Source organism: Nelumbo nucifera, chromosome 2 (genome assembly GCF_055504915.1).
Source record: "Nelumbo nucifera cultivar China Antique chromosome 2, China Antique-T2T, whole genome shotgun sequence".
Classification (NCBI taxonomy): domain Eukaryota; kingdom Viridiplantae; phylum Streptophyta; class Magnoliopsida; order Proteales; family Nelumbonaceae; genus Nelumbo; species Nelumbo nucifera.
This window is the reverse complement of record NC_142650.1, coordinates 71,043,354-71,065,126: the sequence shown is the minus strand read 5'-3', so window position 1 is coordinate 71,065,126 and position 21,773 is coordinate 71,043,354.

Below are 21,773 nucleotides of genomic sequence, written 5' to 3'. Positions count from 1 at the left end.
TACTGGCCATAGATATCAGCTCAAAGATTTCCAATTTCTTCTCACAAAATTGGTCCTCACACAACCATGCATTGGGAGAAAACACACAAGTACGAGTTGTTCCTGATGTGTAGCGGAAGGGCTGTAAGATGGATACAGATATGTTCTCGATCAATATGCAGCTGCAATGGGTGTGAGGACCAATTTTGTAAGAAACAAGTCCAAACAATAAGTTGGAGAACTGGCAGGCCAGTTCCACTATAGATAGGCAACTCTTCAATCTTCATATGTTTCTGTCAAATTTTCCCTTGGTAACCGTAGTGTGGTATTGCAGGAAGAGGAGAAACAAAGAGTCGAATACTGGGTTCTGATGAGATGCGATCAGAATTCCCAACGTTCTGTAAGTTCTGCTCTATCATTCACCCCAAGATGGAGGACTCTCTCTCTTCGGAGAACTTGGAGCAAAGATGCCTAGCTATGGCCGGAAACCACCCGAGGACCGAGTTTTATGGAGAGTTTTTGAGCCTGTTGAAGGCGGTTTGACTACTGCACTTGCTGGCTTTCGCACTCAAGCCGGCGCCTTGTCATTTTCAGAAAACCAGAGGAACAGAGTTTCACCTCAGTACATGGAGCCTGTCGGTTTTTTCTTCAACTGGCAAAAGCTCTTCTTCAGATCGAGCGAAGGGTATTTTAGTAAAAATAGGTATATAAAAGCTCATATAGGGGTAAAATAGGTATTTTGAAAAAAATTATCATTAGTTTAACGTTTTTCGTCTTGGTCATTGACAGAAGGGAGGTTTTTGTTTTTTTTTGAAAATAGAAAGGAGGTTTTTGCTAAAGTTAAACTATAGGGGAGGTTTTTATGATTGTTAGAAACTTCAGGGGAGGTTTTTGTATTTTACCCTAAACATTTTAGTCAAATCAACTATATGGTTATTTTGGACATTTTCATGCCTCTTGTTTGAGGATTATAAGAAAAGGAGTCTACTTGCAACTGTGTTACAATGTTTAGAGGAGGTGATTGCAATTACCCAACTTTATGGGAGATTTTCAGCAATGGTCAAAAACTTCAATGGAGGTTTTAGAAATTTACCCCTTAAAAACATGGGTTTCAAATTAAATTTCAAAATATTTATTTTTATACTATTAAAATTAATGGTCTTTATTCCGTAGAATTTAATGATGAAAAAAATATATCTTAAATATAGGGTTTAATGAGAGAATATATCCAATTAGTTTTAAATTTTACATTCAATTTCCATCATTAATAAAAATATTTTCTATTTATCATACTTATTATTGTTTAATATGTCGAATATATAATGCTAAAATGTTTCTAATTATTTTTTATTTTTTATTTCTGTATTTTATCTATTTTTGAATTTTATTATTTTATTGTGGCAACATGGATTAACCCATTTGACCCAAAATGGTTTAATTTCCTACAACTACCTAGATGAAAATACTATTTTTTCCTAGGTAGATTTTAAAAGTATAAGTTTTTATGTTATTGGAATTATTAATTTATTATGTATGGATTTAATTAATATAACTTAATGATGAGAAGAAACAAAAATGTTTTGAATATATGATTTAATGAAGGTGAATGTAAGTTAATTCCTTAAATGTTGGATTTAATGAGAGGTAATTGAATGCATTGAATATTTTAAAATTACATATTTTCAATTAATTTAATATCAATAACTGATTACCCTATTTGCCTTCATTTTTTATCAATAAATTTAAATATGGAGGGGTAACTTTTATCCTTAAAAAATTCCAGAAATATTCTTGAGGTTATTTGCGCTTTTTAAAGTAGTATAGATTTCTTACTTAGTGAGTTTAGGTGTTTTCACCAAGGAGTAAGGTGTATAGGGAGGCTTTTCCAATGAAAAGGTGTATAAATTTCTTACTTAGTGAATTAAAAAGGAATAGGTTTAGTTAGCTAATGCAGCCTGTGTGTTCTATTCCCGGTATGAAGAAAGCAATTGTCACTTGTTTCTTCACTGCCTGGTTACTTGTGAATGGTGCTCCTTTTTAAAGGCTTTTAAGCTTTGTTGGTGTTGCCCCAGACAGTTAAGGATGCTTCTTTTGGAGCTGACAGTTACCCAGCAGGGATATTTAGCATTTGCAGAAAATGATAAAGCAGTACTCATGTAGGGGTTACCATGATCATACCCCAGGCATTACCACTGGATCAAGTACGAGTCCATTTAGATCTAGTCAGAGCCACCCTATTTGTAAGCAGTTAGCCATCTACATGAAAGAGTGAAGCTCCATTTCCTATTATGACAGGATTTTCCATTCTGTGGAGAGGTGACATGGCTATTGTTTTCAGATCTTCTTCTTTAGTGACAGTCAAGGTTCAAAGTATCGTTACGTATCGACTGGTATGGGCCGATACGTATCATTCCAGGACCCTTCCGATATGCCCCTACAGTGGGTTTATTGGGGGTCTGACCGGTTCAGGGGATGGAGGGGCCCTAGACCGGTTTCCCTGAACCAGTTTTTACAAAAATAAAAATAAAAAAAAAATAAAAAAATAAGTATTGAAACGCCTGATACACCTCTACCGACGTATCGGACGTATCGATATTTTGAACCTTGGTGACAGCAATTGTAAAAATGGACTTGGACAAGCATAAAATGACTTGTACTCAACTATATATATAATGATTTGCTTTATGCCGTGGCACAGATACAAATGTTTTGATACTCATACAAGACTAAGCAGACTACCTTCATAAAGAAACCTAGATGCCTTAATCCAACCTTCGTATCACAAATCTTGTTGGATGTTTTTGGTAGGAGAAAACTTGCACTGGAGGCTGATAAACCATTCATATCATCATATGTAACAAAAGAAGCCGTATTTGTTTTTGTCTTGTGTTTCTAGTCCCAAAGTTTAAAACCTAAACTACATTAGTGAATATTACCCATTCTTCTCATTTATCATATATAAATAAATAAATAAATATATATATATATATATATTACTCATTTTGGTATAGTGGTATATTTAAATCAAATGGAACTTAAGCTGGTTTTTTAATGTTTTTACATTTTATAGTTCATCTAGTGGCCTTTCTGAATGTGATGATTTCAGTGTAGAAATTTTTGTGCTAGTAAAATGGAGGGGGATTTGTTTGAGGCTGTGTTTGGTTGCAGTATAATTTTATTTGCACTAATACAAATGCATAGAAGTGCAAATGAAAAGAATGTAATTTCTGGTTTAATTTTGTTTTGGGTTTTATTTTATTCTGCTTCAAGTCTTATTTTATTTTTTTTGTATTACAATCAAACAAAATGAAGTCAATGATTAACCAATTAAAGTATCGGTATTGGGTATCGTATTAGATGATTGAATGCAGATATGGGTGTGTTTTGAAAACGCATGGATATAAATGAAAAAGTATGGAGCAAGGTTCAAAGTATCGTATTGGCTTATATGTATCGTATTGGGAGCACCCCGATACGCCCCTACAGAGGGTGTATTGGGGTTCTGACCGGTTTAGGGGGTGGAGGAGCCTTAAACTGCCCCCCCTGAACTGGTTTTGAAGAAAATAACAAAAGTTAAAAAAAAAAAAACAGTATCAATACCGCCCAATACGCCCTTATCAGCATATCAGACATATCGATATTTAGAACCTTGGTATGGAGACGTTTGGATACACTAGGAAGCATATAAGTTTCACAAATATATTAATAACATTATATTTAAAGTCAAAATAGTCATAATTAATGTATAAATACATAGAACATTAGAACATATTAAATCTTAAGAAGTTTATTAAAATTAATATAGTGGGATATAGAAATCATACAATTTTATTGATAATGTATCAATCAAGAGTGCTAGAACATATTGTATTTCTTTTTGCAAATTAATACATGAACAAAGTTATTATTATATTAATTTTTATTGAAGTTTAAGGTGCAAAACATATGCAACTATATGTGAATTATTACATCAATTATTTCCTAATTTATTATTTTAAATTTTTAGTTTTAACAAGAAGTCAACTAAAATTAATTCTCAAATGTTTGGTAAACAATATTTTTATAATTTTAACTTAAAATATATCAAAGATATTAAAATTTTTAAGATACATATCATGTTTAAATTCATAATATTTAATTACTAAAATAATTATTCGATTAATAATATTTTTTATTTATATAAATTTTATGAAATAAAAAACATTTTCTTGATATGAAATTGGATTAGTGGGTTTGGAAAATTCAATTTATAAATAAATAATATTTTTATTTTACAAATAATAAATATATTGCTATTTAATGCAAATTAAAATATTAATATATAATTTATAAAAATATTAAGACACATATCATATTCAAATTTATAAATTTTAAGTATTGAAATATTATAATTAATATTTTTATTTTTATAAATAATAAATATATTGCTATTTAATGCAAATTAAAATATTAATATATAATTTATAAAAAAGTCCAAGATACATATCATATTCAAATTTATAAAATTTAAGTATTGAAATAATTATTTTATTATTAATGTTTTATTTGCATAAATTTATTGACATTAAAGCCACCTTTTTCTATAAATGTAGATTTGAGAAATTATTTATTCCATTAGTTTATAAAATAATAATTTTGAATATTATGTTTTCATCTTTAGCTGAAGTTGAACATAAATATATGTTATTTACTTGGATTACATTTCAGTGTTAGCATTGATAAAAGGTATTTTATTTTATTAATTATTAAGAGATGGAAGTTGACCTAGTGGCTTAAAGTCATGTTTAAGGTTTGTGCATTTGGAAATTGAAATTTGGGTTTGAATCACCACCACAGGCGTTTTTAAACAAGGCGGAAGTGAAAATGTGATCAGTGTCATATCGTATTGGCACGTATTAACTGATACAATACGATATAGGCCTCTGATACACACGATCAAGGGGATATGGGTTTAGTTGTAGCATCCTTGAATGAAGCAAATTTTGAAATAAATTTGCATTGCAACCAAACACAGCCCACAAGTTATCCCTCTCTCAACCTTTGATCTGCTACAGCTCACAATCATCATCTTCCTACAACACATATCCCTATCTTTCTTCTTCATATTAGTCCCCGTATGAGGAACACTACAGATCCATATTGTTTTCTTCCTCCACCTTTGACCTTACCACGAACCATTGGTCAGTAGAGAGAGAGAGAGAGAGGGAGAGAGAGAGCCATATCAGTGCTCGAATTGGTTGTTGAAGTCATAACTCGAACCTACCATTCCACTATCAGTGACCAAAATCTGTTGCCTCCACTAAACACAATTGGCCTGGGTTTCTCTTCTCATCACTGCAGTCCACCAGTATAAGGCGACTGCCCCTCCTCTAGAACATTGCCACCACATTCTCCACTGCCCGCTGTTACAACCAGCAGAGATATATAGCTGATGCCAGCCACTAGGGGTGGCAACGAGTTGCTTGAGCTCGGCTCGACTCGGTTTCAGCCGAGTTCGAGTTCAAGCTCAAGCTCGAGCCCAATTCAGTGGCTTGATTAATAAACAAGCCGAGCTTGAGCCTATTAGAGCTTGGCTCATCAGGCTCGCGAGCCGACTTGAATATATACAATATATACAATATATATATTAAAGTTATAGAAAATAATATATATATATAATAAAAATATTATAATTATTAATTATTATAATTCTTAATTTTTAAATATAAAATAAAAAAAATTATATAGAATTTTTATTTTTATAAAATATATAATAAATATTTTTATAAAATATAAAATAAGCCGAGCCAAGCTCAAGCCTGATACTATTCGACTCGGCTCAACTCGAATCCACCCCTGCCAGCCACGCATTTCCTTCTTCAGTCGCTTGGTCATTTGTTTCTTCTTCTAGTCTCCCTCATCGATTTGGTTTTTCAAATGGTGATGGATTTGTAGTTTAGGGTTTGTATTTTGATTATTGAGTGAAACTTGTCATGAATTCATCGCGTGATGAACTTAAAATTCAAGGAGTCGTGGTAGATTTTTTTGCCCCAATCTTGAATAGCTGTAGAGGCCTTGATTTCTAGATGGATAGAAGAATTTCTACATGTGGTTTGAAATCAAGCCTTGGTGATTCGGTTTAGCCTTTGAATATTTGCAGTTTTTTTTCTCACTTCTATTATTTTTGTGGCTTTGAGTGTAGTTATTTATTGAAATGGTCCACTCGACTCATTGATTTTGCATTGAAGTCCATGGTCCTCTATTCAGTTTTGGATTGGAATTAAGGTTAATGGCCTATACCAAATGATCTTTTAGTCTTCTGGGCTTTTGAGAACATCTATGAGACCAAACAGTCTTTGGTCCTTTGAAGGTTTATCCTTGAAAGCTCACTAGGTCTTTTGATGTCTTGAGCTATTAGAAGATCTCACTAAAAAGATTTGCCAAACAACACCTTAGATAATAAAGCCCGAATGGGTCAATTCTTTTTTTAATTTATAATCCAAAACAATATTTTAAAACTCAATTGGAGGTGGCAGTGTAGGGTATGGAGCTACTCACATGTGATTTTTAGGGTAAATTACAAATAGATACCTTATACTTTGAAAGTCTAGGCCCCTGAACTTTCAAATGTGACACTTGAGTACTTTGAACTTCCAAAAATAGACACCTCAGTCCGGTCGTTAGTATTCTGTCAGTTATTCGTATCATGTGAAGTCATGTGTGACTTTTAGCATTACAAGATACCAAAACTACCCTTCTCGTGTATTTTCACCTTGCTTTCTTCTTTTCCAATGGTTGTAGTGTTGAATGTTCTTCCGTGGCATCAATGTTCTCAAGCGGACAACAAACTTATGCTAGCATTTTTGGATGATATATCCAAAAAAAGAGTACAATTAGGGATTTCAACAGTTTTGCATTTTCCATCGACAATTTTGTTAACTCTATTCATTTTGATAATAAAAAACTCATTGAGAATGTTAATGGTGTATTAAATATGCAACTAATTTAAGTAAACTTCTCTGATCCTTAATTATATTAAAGCAAATTTGCTATCATAGATGAAAAAGTGAAAGCTTTGCTAGATTCATTGCTTGAGTTTCATTTTCTCAACACACATGGTATGCCTAACTATAAGACATAATTGACTATTCCAAAAGGTATAATGACTATGACAACTAAGGCATGAAGTGTTAAGACATAGTCGACTACCCCAAAAGGCATAGTCAACTACTTGTGACATAAAAATACCTTATTTGAGAAGAGTAGACTATTCAAAAATGCCTATTCAACTAACCTAGACAAATTGGGTTTAAACTAGGGATGGCAATTTTCCTTGTAAGACCAAGGCCCTACCTTGCCTTGCATGAGAGTTTTCTCCAATCTTAAATGGGGACGGGGAGACTATTTTTACCCCAAACTGATGATGGGGCAGTGATGGGGTTTGCATTTAATTCCATAAATCCGATGGTAAATTAATATCTCCAACTTTTCCCCAAATTTCCAAATCTTAGGATCTCATAATTCCATTTTTAAAATACCTCAAATTATCATAATCCAATTTCTAAAATACCCCTACATTCCCAAAATACGATTTCTAAAATATCCTGAAATTAAATGTATTTTTAGATGGTTGTCTCATGGTGGAGAAAATTTGGGAATTACTTGTCCCCAACAGGGAGTGCATGCCCTGCCCCGAACCTGTCCCACCATTAGAGACGAGGTAGAGTATCTTGGTTTTGGAGTGGGGACGAGAAGGGTGTGCTCCGCCGCACTGCCATTCTTCATTTAAACCAATATCAGTCAATTGATAAGAGGAACCTGTTGACTAAAAGAGAAAAAAGATCCATCCCTTTGTTTAGTAGGCAACTATCAAGTTTGGCGGTCAACTACTTCAAAAAAACTTTGACCATTTGAAGGCTTAAATGACTATTATTATATTTGATAAAACTTCTATCATATTGGAGCAGATTTAAATCATTATTAAGATTGCAAAAAAACCCTTTAACAACTAGAAAATGGTCACTTGTTCTCCAGACCTCAATAAATAAAGATCACAACTTGAATCAAAGGACATGAAAAAGAAAGCTAAGAGAAATGACTTGTTATATATTTTAGTGTACATAGTCTTTAATTATTTCAATAGAAAGCAAGTTAGCAAGGGTATATAATTTCAATTTTTTTTTGTTTCATTTAAGAAGATAGAATTGTCTCAATAGTATCAATTTAATGGTTTTAACATGCCAATCAATATATGAAGTTATCCACCTAACACTTTTTCAGCCATTAAACCCCCAAAAAATTTATATTGTATATCGTCTTGTTTATATATCTCTTTTTACCAGTAATTCTCGAAGGCGTTTATTTTATAGTAGCATATTGTTTTAGACCACTAAAAATTGCACAAGTATAGGCTATAATGGCGTATAATTAAACACCACTGCGTTGGTATAGGCTATAGTGGCGTATAATTAAATACCGTTGTAGACAAATCAATAGTGGTATATAGATACGCCAATCAAGGTTTAAAATTTTGATAAGTATCGGCCAATACGTATTGTATTAGGGGCTTCTCAACAAGGTTCAAAGTATCGACATGTATCAGACCGTATCGGCCGATACGTATTGTTCCGGAACCCTTCCGATATGCCCCTACAATCTGACCGCTTCAGTGGGTAAAGAAGACCTAAACCGCCCCCCTGAACCAGTTGCGAAAACAAATAAAAAAAATGGCTCCAAAATGTATATCCATTCGCCCGATACACCCCTATTGGCGTATCGGGCATATCGATATTTTAAACCTTGCTTCCCGATACGCCCCTACAGGGGGTGTTTCGGGGTTTAACCTAATTCAGGGGGTAGACAGGCCTTAAACCGATGCCTCTGAGCCAGATTAAAAAAGACTAAACGAAATAAGAGAACAAGCCCCCGATATGCCCCTATCAACGTATCAGACTGTATCAATATTTTGAACCTTGACGCCAATATAAACTTAAAAAAATATAACATTTATATGTGTATTGTGACGAATATAAATGTCTTCATAGATATGTCAATTATAATGGCACTACGTAAAGATTACTGTTGAATTACAAGTATAAAGAAATTTTGAATGAATTCATGGAAGAAGTTTAATATCAACTACATCGGTAGTTATCCAGAGGTGACTCCCCTTTACCGGGGTAAAAATAAAAGCTCCGAGCCGAAATTCATTATCCTTCATTATTCTAAATTTCTGATGTATTTAAAAATATTGAGTTATTTCTTTCTTTGTTGTCCTTGCAGTTAACCAATTAGTAAGTTGGTTATCACTAGACTTGTCAATGATATCGGAAAATCCGAGGCCCGATCTGACATCCAATCCGATTGTATTATAATATTTATTGATTTTAATATATAAATTTTATATAATTATATTTAAAAATATAAAAATATATTTTATATATTATAATATGTATGAGGTTATATATATAATAAATTCAATATGTTATATTTACATAAGAGTGGAGAGTCTGTTAGGATTTGAATTTGAATCCGAAGTCTTCAAATTCAATCAGATTTTGAATCAGATTCACATACACAAGTTTTCAATAATCATATGAGATTAAGATTTTACTCAATCCAATCTGAATTCGCTGAATCCGATCGGATTACAACCCTAGTTATCAATTCACTGTTGATGGGAGATGTCTTCCTTTACCCTAAATACTATGTTCATGTAGACAATCAGAAGCATAACAAAAGCTGGAAAGCTTTAGTAAGTTATACCAAGTTGAAGAAGGCTGATTACCTAATGGGCTAATTAACACGCATGGCTGAACCCAGAGGATTCACCACTTGTTAACACGAAAGAAAAGGTATGAGAAATGCAGCAAACAAATTCTAGTTTAAGAATTTAGAGGTAGAAGATTAGTCATATGTTGGTTCTCTAGAGTACAAAAGGGCATATAATTTCAATAATTTATGTTTGTTTGATTTAAGGAGATAGATCTGTCTCAATAGGGTCAATTTAATGGTTTGACATACCAGTCAAACTCCTATTAAACTCCCATTAATCCCCCAAAAAATTATTTATGAAGTTATCTTGTCTTGTCTATCCCTCTTTGTGCCTGTAATTTTTGAAGAAATCTTAAGTAGTTGAATTTACCTCTGGTACTCATTTGAATCTTTTTTGTGCCCCTCTTATTTGCTTTCCCCTATGCTCTTTTCTGACCATTTTCTTTGTTCAAACACTTGGTAAAAATCCTTCCTAAGTTTTATTTTTATTTTTATTTTTATTTTCCATTTTGTTATTGTTGATGCTCGGTTTGGCCAAGGGCAATAAAGTAAATTTGCTCCCAAGTTTCGAAGGAAGGCCAAAGGCTTTGAGGGTCAGAGGAGATAAGCCGAGGCTGAGGGCTGTAGGCTGAGGTGAATCACTCTTCGAATATAGTAGAAGCCGAGGGCTAGTACTGAGAAGGGCGTCTGAGGGAGGACGAAGTGCAGTTACCGCAATGGTGAACTTGCAAGGGAGAAAATGTCAAAGGCCTCAGGTGGTAACCCGAAGCGAGGACTCCGACGATCAAGTTAGTACGTGCCCAGGTAAGCAATGAGTCTGGAACCAAGGGGTCCAAACGAGGTCTCAGATAGCGCTAAGTCCTTGGAGGAAAGAGCACTAGAGATCACAAAGGTTTCGAATCCCCTACCTTGTAGGGGGTGCCTTGCATTTATAGTCGGAGCTGCCAGGGGGTAGTTAGGCTTGGATGGTCCAGATGCGAGCCGTACAAGGGCCTGGCGAGATGTCCTGCCAGGGCCACACAGCACTCTGTGATTGGGTCCGCTTGGTCTACGTCGGGTAAACCTGAGTGTCCTCATGGTGAACCTACGTTGGCACCCTCTATTTGACACGCATTAGCCTTTACAGGCTAGCTGAATGTGCCTACATCATTTGCCCCCCACTCCCGAGGCCGAGGTGGGGGTTCGGAAGGGGCCTTGGCTTCGGCCAAAGGGAGTGTCGATACTGGTAGGTACCATCGGGCTTGTTCATCGGAGTGTACCCTGCAGTGGCGTTGCCTTCGTCTCGCTTTTGCTTTAGCCTGATTTCAGTTTGTGGAAGAGGGGTGAAGCTGCGGATGCGTTGGCTCCGGCTAGGGAACCCAAGGTGAAGGGGGCCCGACTGAGCCGAGCCTGTGCCTTGTACTCATGCAGTGATGGTCTGGGGCCATGCGTGGTACAAGATTCACGGGCTGGCACGCTGGGGTCGTGCCCAATACAGGTCTGGCGCGAGGAGGTTCTTCCGTAGGAGAGACTAGCACTCTGGGCGAACCGGTCTATGCGTCCATCGGGTCTGTGTACTAGAACCGGTGGGTTGCGGCTAGACCTGTTCATGGGTCGGGTAGCCCGATGTCTCGGCCCGGCCCAGCTTGCACCCCGATCGGGCTTGGTCATGTAATTAGGTCTGCGAGCCTGACCTTGGGCCTAACACAGTAAGCCCGACTGTGTTTCCGACCGAGCTCGGGATTTGTCAAGAAAGCCCGGCCCGACTCAACATTATATATTTTATAAAATATATACTACCGAGCTCGGGATTTGTCAAAAAAGCCCGGCCCGACTCAACATTATATATTTTATAAAATATATACTATGTATTATATAAAATATATAAATAATATAATATTTATTAAATTATATATATATATATACACATATTTTTATTCTTTTCTTTATAATCTCTCTCTCTCTATTCAGCCGCTAACAGTATGGGCTAAATTTCGGGCTTGGGCCCAGGCCCGGGCTTTGGGCTTTTTATGAGGGCTGGGCTCGGGCCCAAATTGTAGGCCCGATGGTCGGGCTCGGGCCTTAGAAAATTCTGTTAATACAGAGTGAAAGCCCGGCCCGGCCCATGAATAGGTCTAGTTGCGGCAAACAGGCCCGTCGGTTTTCTCGGCGTCGTTTCGTCTTCTCAATGCTGGGCACCGGTTCATTAGGCATCATTTCGTTTCCCCGAGGCTGGGCACCGAGTGTCACACCGCAAATGGTCAACGAAGGCGCAGGCCTCACGACCGTTGGATCCAACGGGAATTGAGCTGTTCATTCTTCTATAAATAGGGGCCTTAGTGGCGATTTTTCTTCGTCATTTGTCTCTAGGTGCCCTTGCTATCAAGTGAACTCTGCTCCCAGACCTTCGATTCTTCGACACACGTTGTCTTCTTCCTTTCCCTCTCCATTTTTAGGTAATTCTTTAAACCATGTCTTTCTCTATTTCTGGCCCTAAGTGCTATGAACTTCCGAATGGTTCGTAAGGGAGCTCTCCTCAAACTCCTTCCTCCCTTTCTCCCTTAGGTCCACTGGCCGTCGTCCCCCTTCAGCGAGAGGTGATGGTGCTAAGGGAAAGGGTATCCTTTGAGGGTGCCAAGGGTAGCCGCCGAAGTGACAACCCTCCCTGTGAGAGCGCCACATCTGTGATGCCGAGGGAGCCAAAGGGGTCCCCCCAAGCCAAGGGGGAGCGGATCCTAGAGCCTGTCCTGGGGACGATGGTCGAAAGTGCTACCCGAAGGGTGGCGATGGCTGATCTTCCTCATTCGGAGTTTGACAGCACTCTGATGTGGACCAAGTGAAGGCCCTAGCTAGGAGGTTTCACATACCTCGGTCCTACCAGCTTAGGGTTCCTGATCTCGGCGATCGGACGTGGACCCCTGACGAGGGGGAAATCTGTATATACCAACATTTTTTAGAATTTGGCCTTAGGTTCCCTCTTCATCCTTTAATCTTCGAGCTGCTGGAGTGGTATGGCATCGCGATTAGTTAGCTCGTTCCCAATGCCATTAGGACCATAGTAGCCATGTTGGTGTGGGCTCGGCTTCGAGACGTGGAGCTGACCCCGAAGTTATTCCATGCCATGTTCGTGTTGAGGAAGCATTCTTCTAAAGCCAGCATGTACTATCTTCAGCCACAGAGGAGCAGACCCGTCGATAGCCCTACATCTGTCCACAACTAGAAGGGCAAATTCTTTTTCATCTCATGCCCCGAAGGTTGGACGTTTAGGTCAAGATGGGGAGAGGCCTACGCAACAGTCGAGGAGTGTCCCCCTCCACTTCAGGGCAAGGAGGCAGCTGTTGTGGCTCACCTACTCGTGCTGGGGACAGTCAAGGACAAGGCTTTGGTGGAGGAGGAGCTTCCCCTGTTGTTCGCGGGGCTCAACCCTACCCCCCTCGGTAGGAGAGGTTTCATAGCTTTTTCACATGTTCCCCTCGTCCTCGTCTGATGTATTCATTCATTGCCTTCCTTTTGTAGAGGTGCCAATGGATGACAAGAAGTTGTTGCTGGAGAGTGCTCATGCCAAGCAGAAGGCCTAGGCGAGCAACAAGAAGTAGGGAGGGCAGACGCCGAGAAGGCCTGCCGAAGTCGTGCCCAAGAGGGATGTGCAGGCGTCGATCCCCACCAAGGGGGCCATTCAACAACAAGTCCCCTCAAGCCGAGGGGACAAGGGGAAGAGATCGCCCGAGGGGGCCAAGAAGCCGATTGAGGTAACCAAGAAGCCCATCGAGGTGGTTGAAGCAGGTAAGAAGAGGCATGCTAAGGAGGCCCTAAGAGAGTAGCCGCCAAAGAAGGCGGCCCATGGTGAGCGTCCTATTGGGGACGCCGTGACGAAGAAGTCTCCCACCAAGGGGTGCCCCACGAGGCCCGTAAGGGGGGAAGGAGTCCAAGGTAGACCTTTAGCTTGTCAAAGGTGTGATGGCATTCCTCTGTCTGCTGAAAATCCTTTAACTTTTTGATGGCACGAAAGAAGGGAAGGCAGCGGTCAACCGACTTCGACATGAAGCAGTTGAGAGCAGCTATCCAACCGGTGAGTCTTTGAGTCTCCTTCACCAACCGAGGGGGTGCCATGTCCAATATGGCTTGTATCTTGTTAGGTTGGCCTCAATGCCTCTTTTAGTAACAACGAAGCCTAAGAACTTGCCTGAGGTGACGTCGAAGGCACACTTGCTAGGATTAAGCTTCATGTTGAACTTCCACAAGGTGTCAAAGGTCTCGGCCAGGTCCGAGGTGTGTATCTCGACTTTTAGGCTCTTCACCACCATATCATCCACGTAGGCTTCGACGTTCCTCCCCATCCGATTTTTAAATACCTTGTTAACGAGGTGTTGGTAGGTGGCCCCTGCATTTTGAGGCCAAAGGGCATTGCTTTGTAGCAGTAAGTGCCATATTTGGTGATGAACGAGGTCTTCTCCTCGTTCTTTGGGTGCATCTTTATTTGGTTGTATCCGGAGAAGGCATCCATGAAGCTGAGTAGCTCGTACCTTATAGTGGCATCGACGATGTGGTCTATCCTCGGCAAAGGAAAACTGTCCTTAGGGCAAGCTCCGTTAAGGTTTGTAAAATCAATACAAATCTACCATTTCCCATTAGCTTTCTTTACCAAAACCATATTCGACAACCAGTTAAGGTAGTATACCTATCGGATGAAGCCGACATCGAGTAACTTGCCAACTTCCTCTCCTATGGCCTTCCAACACTCCAGTGCAAAGTTCTTCTTCTTTTGCCGAACTGGCCTAGAGCTTGAGTCCATGCTCAGCATGTGAGTGATGACCGAAGGGTCAATTCCAAGCATATCAGCGGTGGACCAAACAAAGACGTCGACATTAGTTTTAAGGAAACTTACTAGTTTGGATAGGCTTTTTGGTGGGGGTGGGGGGGGGAGGTTGGACCCGACACAAACTGTCTTCTTGGGCTCAGCCTCATCTAGGGGAACCGAGATAAGATCCTCGGCTAGTTGGCCTTGTCTCGTTGGTTCCTCCCTGAGGTCGAAGCCCTCTAGTGGCAATGCTTCCTTGTTCTTGCCCTTTAGTGCTGCCTCATAGCACTGTCGGGCCACTTGCTGGTCCCCTAGAACGACTCCGACACCATGCTCGGTGGGAAACTTGAGGGCGAGGTGGTATGAGGAGATGGCTGCCCTGAGCACGTGAAGGGTCGGCCTCCCCATGATTGCATTGTAGGGTGATCTGATCTTCGCGACCAAGAACTCGTTCATCCTCGTCACCTGCCGAGGCTTGGTCCCTACCGTGATAGGTAGGGTTTTCCCTCTGGTTTGACCATGTTACTGGAGAAGCCGACTAGTGGAACATCGGCTGGCTAGAGGCGCTCAGGCACTATCTTCATCTTTTGGAAGGCTTCGTAGAAGAGGATATCGGCTGAGGAGCCACTGCCGATGAGGATCCTCTTGAATAGGAAGTTTGCGATGACGGGTCGAGATCACCAGAGCATCATCATGGGGGACTGTGACCCCCTTCAAGTCCTCGTCCGTGAAGGAGAGGGTTTCCTAATGCTTTGGCTTCTTGGGGGTAGGCCCTTGGGTGTTTAGTTGCCTGGCATAGGCCTTGCGGGCCGAGGTTGAGACTCCACCCGAGGTCGTGCCCCCAGCGATGACATCGATGACACCGGCTATTTGTTGTTACTACTGCTACTACTGGGAGGATGTTGCGCCAACCTCGCCCTCGACGTACTTCTTGAGGTGCCCACGGCAGATGAGGAACTCTATCTTGCTCTTCAGATCATAGCAGTCTTTTGTGTTGTGGCCAATGCCATAGTGATACAGTACTTCTTGGGATTTCCCCTTTTGGGGTTCCTCTTCATCTTCTCGGGCCACTTCATGAACTTCTCTTCCCCGATCTACATCAGTATCTGCGTCTGAGTGGAGTTGAGTGGTGTGTATTGGTCGTAAGCCAGGGCCGAGGCCAATGGCTTCTTGTTGTCCTTACTACCGTTGTTGTTGTGGTGGTAGTCTTCACCCTTCCTCTTCTTCTTAGGGGGCCCGTTGTGGTGCTCGGCCTCCCTTTCCTAGTGGTCCCTTTCCTTCTTGAAGTAGTCGATGTTGGACCGTAGACTCTCTCCCTGCTTCTGCTTGATGGACATTAGTGAGACTACGCTTTTCTAGCATCGTCTGTTGCTGATGAAGCGAGCAAAGAATAGGTTGGCAGACTGCTCCCACGAGCCGATTGATCGAGGCAGGAGATTGGAGAACCAACGGTGGGCGGCCCCCCTGAAGGTAGCTTGGAAAGTCCGGCACGTCAAGGTGTCAGAATACCCATAAAGTATCATGAGCGCCCTGAAACTTTCCAGGTGGTCGTCGGGATCTGAGTTCCCGTCGTACATCTCCAGTGTGGGAGCTTTGAAGTGTTGGGTCAGAGGCTCAGAGATGATGTCCGGGGTGAAGGCGTCCATTCTCCCCATCGGATTGCTTTGATCGACCAAGGCGCCAGCTCGGCTCTCTCGGACCTGGCGGAGCTCGTCCTTGACGGCCCCAAGCTCAGCCCGTAGTTCCGCTATCCAAGGGTCGACTAGAGCTTGCCACCTGTCTGTATCTTTGTGGGCATGATGAGGGTTGGCACGAACTTTGGAATGCTCTGAGGCAAGACCGTGCGCCTCCTGTCTGGCACGACGGTCATTCAGGATGTCACGGAGGTCTAAGACCAGCGCGGGAGAGGCATGGCATTGGCCCTCGGCCCTTGAGTGGGCACTACGATGGCCGAGGTGCTCGCCTTCGTCCCAGGGGTTCTCCCTCTTGCGGCGGTGGTGTTGCTCAGAAGGTTGGCAGCAATCTTCGGATCGTACCGGCTCTTCCTCCCTTCGGCTAGGAGGCCTCTCATTCCTGTGTGGTGGGCTGGCGGGTCGGTTGCTGCCAGACTCGGTAGGCTCTGCTCTTTGTGGGTCAACTAGGCCAAGTGTTGGGGGCTCGACGTGCTCATGCCAGCCCTGGTGATCTAACACCCCAACGGGGTAGTCACCTCGGGAGGGACCTCCTGCCTGGGGGTTGGCTTGTTCCACGCGCTGCGTGAGGTATTCCACGCAGTCGAAGACGGCCTGAAACTATTCATTCATGACCGGGTTTTGGGGGTTCCTAGCTCTTCGCACCATGGCGTCTGGAGCTTTAGGAGAACTTGACTTTATAGTGTTTTGGGGGAATCATCTTAGCAACATTTCCCACAGACGACGCCAATTGTTGATGCTCGATTTGGTCGAGGGCAACAAAGTAAATTCGCTCCTAAGCTTCGAAGGAAGGCCGAAGGCTTTGAGGGTCCAGAGGAGACAAGCCGAGGCCGAATGCTGGAGGCCGAGGCGAATCACTCCTTCGGATACAGTAGAAGCCAAGGGATAGTACTGAGAAGGGCGTCTGAGGGAGGACGAAGTGCAGCTCCCGCAATGGTGAACCTGTGAGGGAGAAAATGTTAGAGGCCTCGGGTGGTAACCCGAGGTGAGGACTCCGACGATCATGTTAGTATGTGCCCACGGTAAGCAATGAGTTTGGAACCAAGGGGTCCAGACGAGGTTTTAGATAGCGCTAAGTCCTTGGAGGAAAGAGCACTAGAGATCACAAAGGTTTTAAATCCCCTACCTTGTGGGGGGTGTCTTGCATTTATAGTCGGGACTGTCAGGGGATAGTTAGGCTCGGATGGTCCAGATGCAAGCTGTACGAGGGCCTAGCGAGATGTCCTGCCAGGGCCATGCAGCGCTTTGTGATAGGGTCCGCCTGGTCCGCGTCGGGTAAACCTGAGCGTCCTCATGGTGAGCCTACGCTGGTGCCCTCTATTCGACACGCATCAACCTTATACAGGCCAGCCGAATGCGCATACATCAGTTATTTATCAAAAGAAGGAAAAGTGGAAAAGATCCCCTAATCATATGTCAAGTATGAAGATTCCATATGCTACCAAGCTTAAGGGGATTTTTCCTAAACAATATTAGCCGTTCAATGCTACAATTCTTTTTAACTTATTAGAAGGCTTATCATAAACACCGACCCAAGACTTTACCACATTCTGACGAGGAAGATGACCTTTTCTCATTGAACTTCCGACCTTGAGTCTGTAAACAAGGCACCATGTATTCAACCTACTCTTCTCAGCCGTGAGATCTTACATGCTAACAGCTCCCTAATGATAGTATTAACCTAGCCTTCATCCCTCAAGTTTCTCAGTCCCTTTTACCACAGGTTCCATCCGTCAGCCAAGCATTAGAGTTCTTCGGCACACTCTACCATTTATTTACCGCAACAGTCGAGAGCTCATACACACTGGTAGGTAGCACCCTCTATCAAGGTTAGCAAAGTCAGGTGGCATCAAGCTCGAAGGGCAAAGAAGTGGTCCTACATGAAGAATATACCCCCTGCATGAAGGACAACCAATGCTTGCATGAACAACATTGTTGGACAATGAGTTCCCCTCCTTCCAACCAGTAGAGGAAGCCCTACGAATCTCCCAACTTCCTTTAAAGGGAAAAATATTCCCTAGGCAACCACATTAACTGTGAGATTAATTGAGGGGGGTAATTTGGAGTTTATCTTTGAAAGTCTGGAAGACAAAAAGAAGGCTCTCAAGGAGGGCCCTTGGTTCTACAGATCCAGCGACTCCTTTACAGGAGGCATCGAAAAAGTATAGACACAACGTGTATGGTTGCAGATTCACATGAACAGTCCTCGAACCAATTTTTGGACAATGGACACAAGAGATACTACATCACCAAAACTGGGGGTATAGGGGTCCTTGACCTGTGTACCATGAAGTGTAAAAGAGGTCGTCCTTTCGGTGTCACCATCAATGAAAAACAGCACTACTTCCCGGAGCCCATACAAGATTTTCACAGAGAACCAGTGGACAAGGAGAAGTCACAACCTCAAATTGGTAGAGAGCAAGAAAACCAACAAGAAATTGACTTCTATGCTCACTGGAAACTTGGCACCCTCATCAACTAGGAGCTCCCAACTAATGATGCGGTAAATCAAATGGTAGAGCTGCAGTGGATGAACTCTATGCTTGCTGGCCAAACCAAAGCAGCTGCACAACACTTGCAACCCACAGTCCCTCAAGGTCTTACAAAGGTATGCCATAAATTACACTTCATTCAGTTACTTTGCTCATGGCTAACTTCTCTTACTTGGTTTGTACATAACTGCATCACACCCACCATGATCATATTAGCTTGGAATATCAGAGGCATAAACAACCCAAAATCCGCGAGGAACCTACAAATTCTGTCGTAAAGAAAAACCAGACATCTTGTTCCTCAAGGAAACCCATCTCTCTCAATCCAAAATTGCAAACCTAGGGAAAAAACTCCACTACAAAAACTACAATGGCCAAGCAGCCCTAGGCAAATCAGGAGGACTGTTTTGTGGATGGAGGGATAACCTAATGATAACAACCCAGAACACCCACCAAAACTTTACCCACCTAACAGTGAGCAATTACCCTGTCCATCAACAATGGGATATCATTTTTTTCTATGGTCACCCACAAAAAACACAAAAGGAAGGAGCTTTGGGACCTTCTAAATAAGAAAAATGAGTGCCATAGACAGGCGCTGGATACTCATGGGAGACATAAATGATATTTATCTACCCCATGATAAAAAAAACTATCAAGGAAGACCCCCTCAACATCAAAATCCATGAAACATTTCATAGACTCATTCCAACAAGTGTACTTTGACTTTGTGGGCCCTTCCTTCACTTGGACAAACGGACAAAATTCTAAAGAGACTAGACAGGGTTCTGGCCACACCCTCTTGGCTACAAATCTACCCACAAACAACCCTCTTCCACCTACCCATAATCTCCTCTGATCATGGTCCCATCAAAATATCCACTTTCCCAGAAAATGCTCCTAGAAAAACTCAATTTCACCACCAACCTTTCTGGACAGACCACGCAGATTGCAAATCCATTGTTACAGAAGCCTGGAATGCCTATCACTGCAACACAATCCAAAAGCAGCTGCAGTCATGCAAACATGCACTGAGAGCTTGGAACAAGTCCTCCTTCGGCTACATACAGCAACACCTTCAAACCCTAACTACCCAAATAGCTGAATTTCAAACCAAACTCCTATCGGCCAGAGAAGAAGAGCAACTGCAAGGCCTAAAGAAACAATATCAATACTGGCTACAGAAGGAAGAACAACTCTGGAAGTTAAAGTCTAGAGAACTCTGGCTGCAAGAAGGGGATAGGAATACAAAGTTCTTCCACCACATGGCAAACTACAAAAATACCAAGAATGGTATAGCCTGGATCAAGAAGCCAGATGGAGAGTGGATATCAAATAAGCAGCAAATAGCAGAAGTATTTAAACACTCAATGGAAGCAATCAGTGGGGCTCGAGAGGACTTTAAACAAAGCTTACTCTCTAATATTCCTCTACCCTGTATATCACAGGAGCAGGCACAATCCCTCTTACACCCTTCCAGAATGGATGAGATTGCAACTATAGTCCAGTAGATGCACCCGAATAAATCACTAGGGCCAGATGGGTTCATAGCTCATTTTTACCAACATCACTGGGATATTGTGGGTAAGGACATCCACCAAATGGTCACAAATTTCTTTAACTCAGGAAAATTACCAGAAGGAATCAATGATACCAACTTAGTGTTTGTTCCAAAAAGCAATTCATCAGTTGAATCCTCTTGCTACAGACCCATCAATCTTTGCAATGCCAGCTACAAGATCATCTCAAAGTGGATAGTCAAGAGAATGCAGCCTCTATTACAGGACATCGTCTCCCCATACCAATCAGGGTTTCTCAAGAATAGACACATCACAGATAATATTTTGTTAACAAAAGAGATATTACAACGGATGAAATCATGGAAAAAAGGGAGGGTGCAATAGCTATGAAGCTACACATGTCGAAAGCATTTGACAGAATGGGGAGGAATTTCGTCTTAGAGGTACTAAGAACCATGAAATTCCCTGAGAAATGGTGCAATCTGATATATCAATGTACACTCCAAAATTTTTAGTAAAATTGGAAGGTGAAACATTTTAATCATTTCAACTTCACAGAGGGTTAAGACAAGGAGATCCTCTCTTACCATACCTCTTCATAATAGGTATGGAGGTCCTCTCCCAACTACTGCAAAAAGCTACAACTCTTAACAAAATACAGGGTATTCCACTAACTAAAGCCAACACCCCTACAACACACCTCCTATTTGCAAATGACTGCATCCTGTTCTGTAGAGCTGACCTTAATCAAATAAGAGAACTCACCAAAGTCCTAGAGAAATTTGAAAAGATTTCAGGATAGAAATCAAATCCTGGCAAGTCCTCAGTGACATTTAGCACAAACGTGCCAAGACATCATAGGAAAATAATCAGCTAGGTCCTCAAAGTGAAGCAACCATTACTAGGGAATAAATACTTGGGAGTGCGTTTGCTGCTAAAAGATAGAGAAGCCAACACACAAAAGGAGCTCCAACAGAAAATAATAACAAAAATCAAAACCTGGAGCTCAAATTTACTATCTCAAGTAGGCAAAACCACACTTGTAAAGTCAGTCTTACAATCCATCCTACAGTATCAAATGTCAACAGCATTATTACCACAAAAATTCCACAAAACACTAGACAAATCGGTATGGGATTTTTGGTGGAATTCCCAATCAAGACATACAATCTCTTGGAACAAGATATGCCTTCCTAAAGTTTGTGGTGGTCTTGGCTTCAGGCAAAGTGCACTAATGAACAAAGCCTTGTTTAGCAAGTAGATATGGAGGTTGCTAGCTTTTCCAAACAGCTTGTGGAGTTCACAGACTAAACAGAAATACTTCCCTACATCAAATTTGTTTAATGCAAGAAAACTAAAAAACAATAGTTCTCTTGGTGGCGGCACACCCAGAAACTTCTGTCCACTCTCAAGCCAAACATTCTATGGATGATTAAGGATGGTTCAGAAATACTGGCTTTTGAGGACTCTTGGATCCCCACCTTAAATGGAGGGCTGCCAAAGCCAAGCCCAAATTCACAGAATAACTCATGTATGAGGGTGAGTGACTTACTAAGGCCAG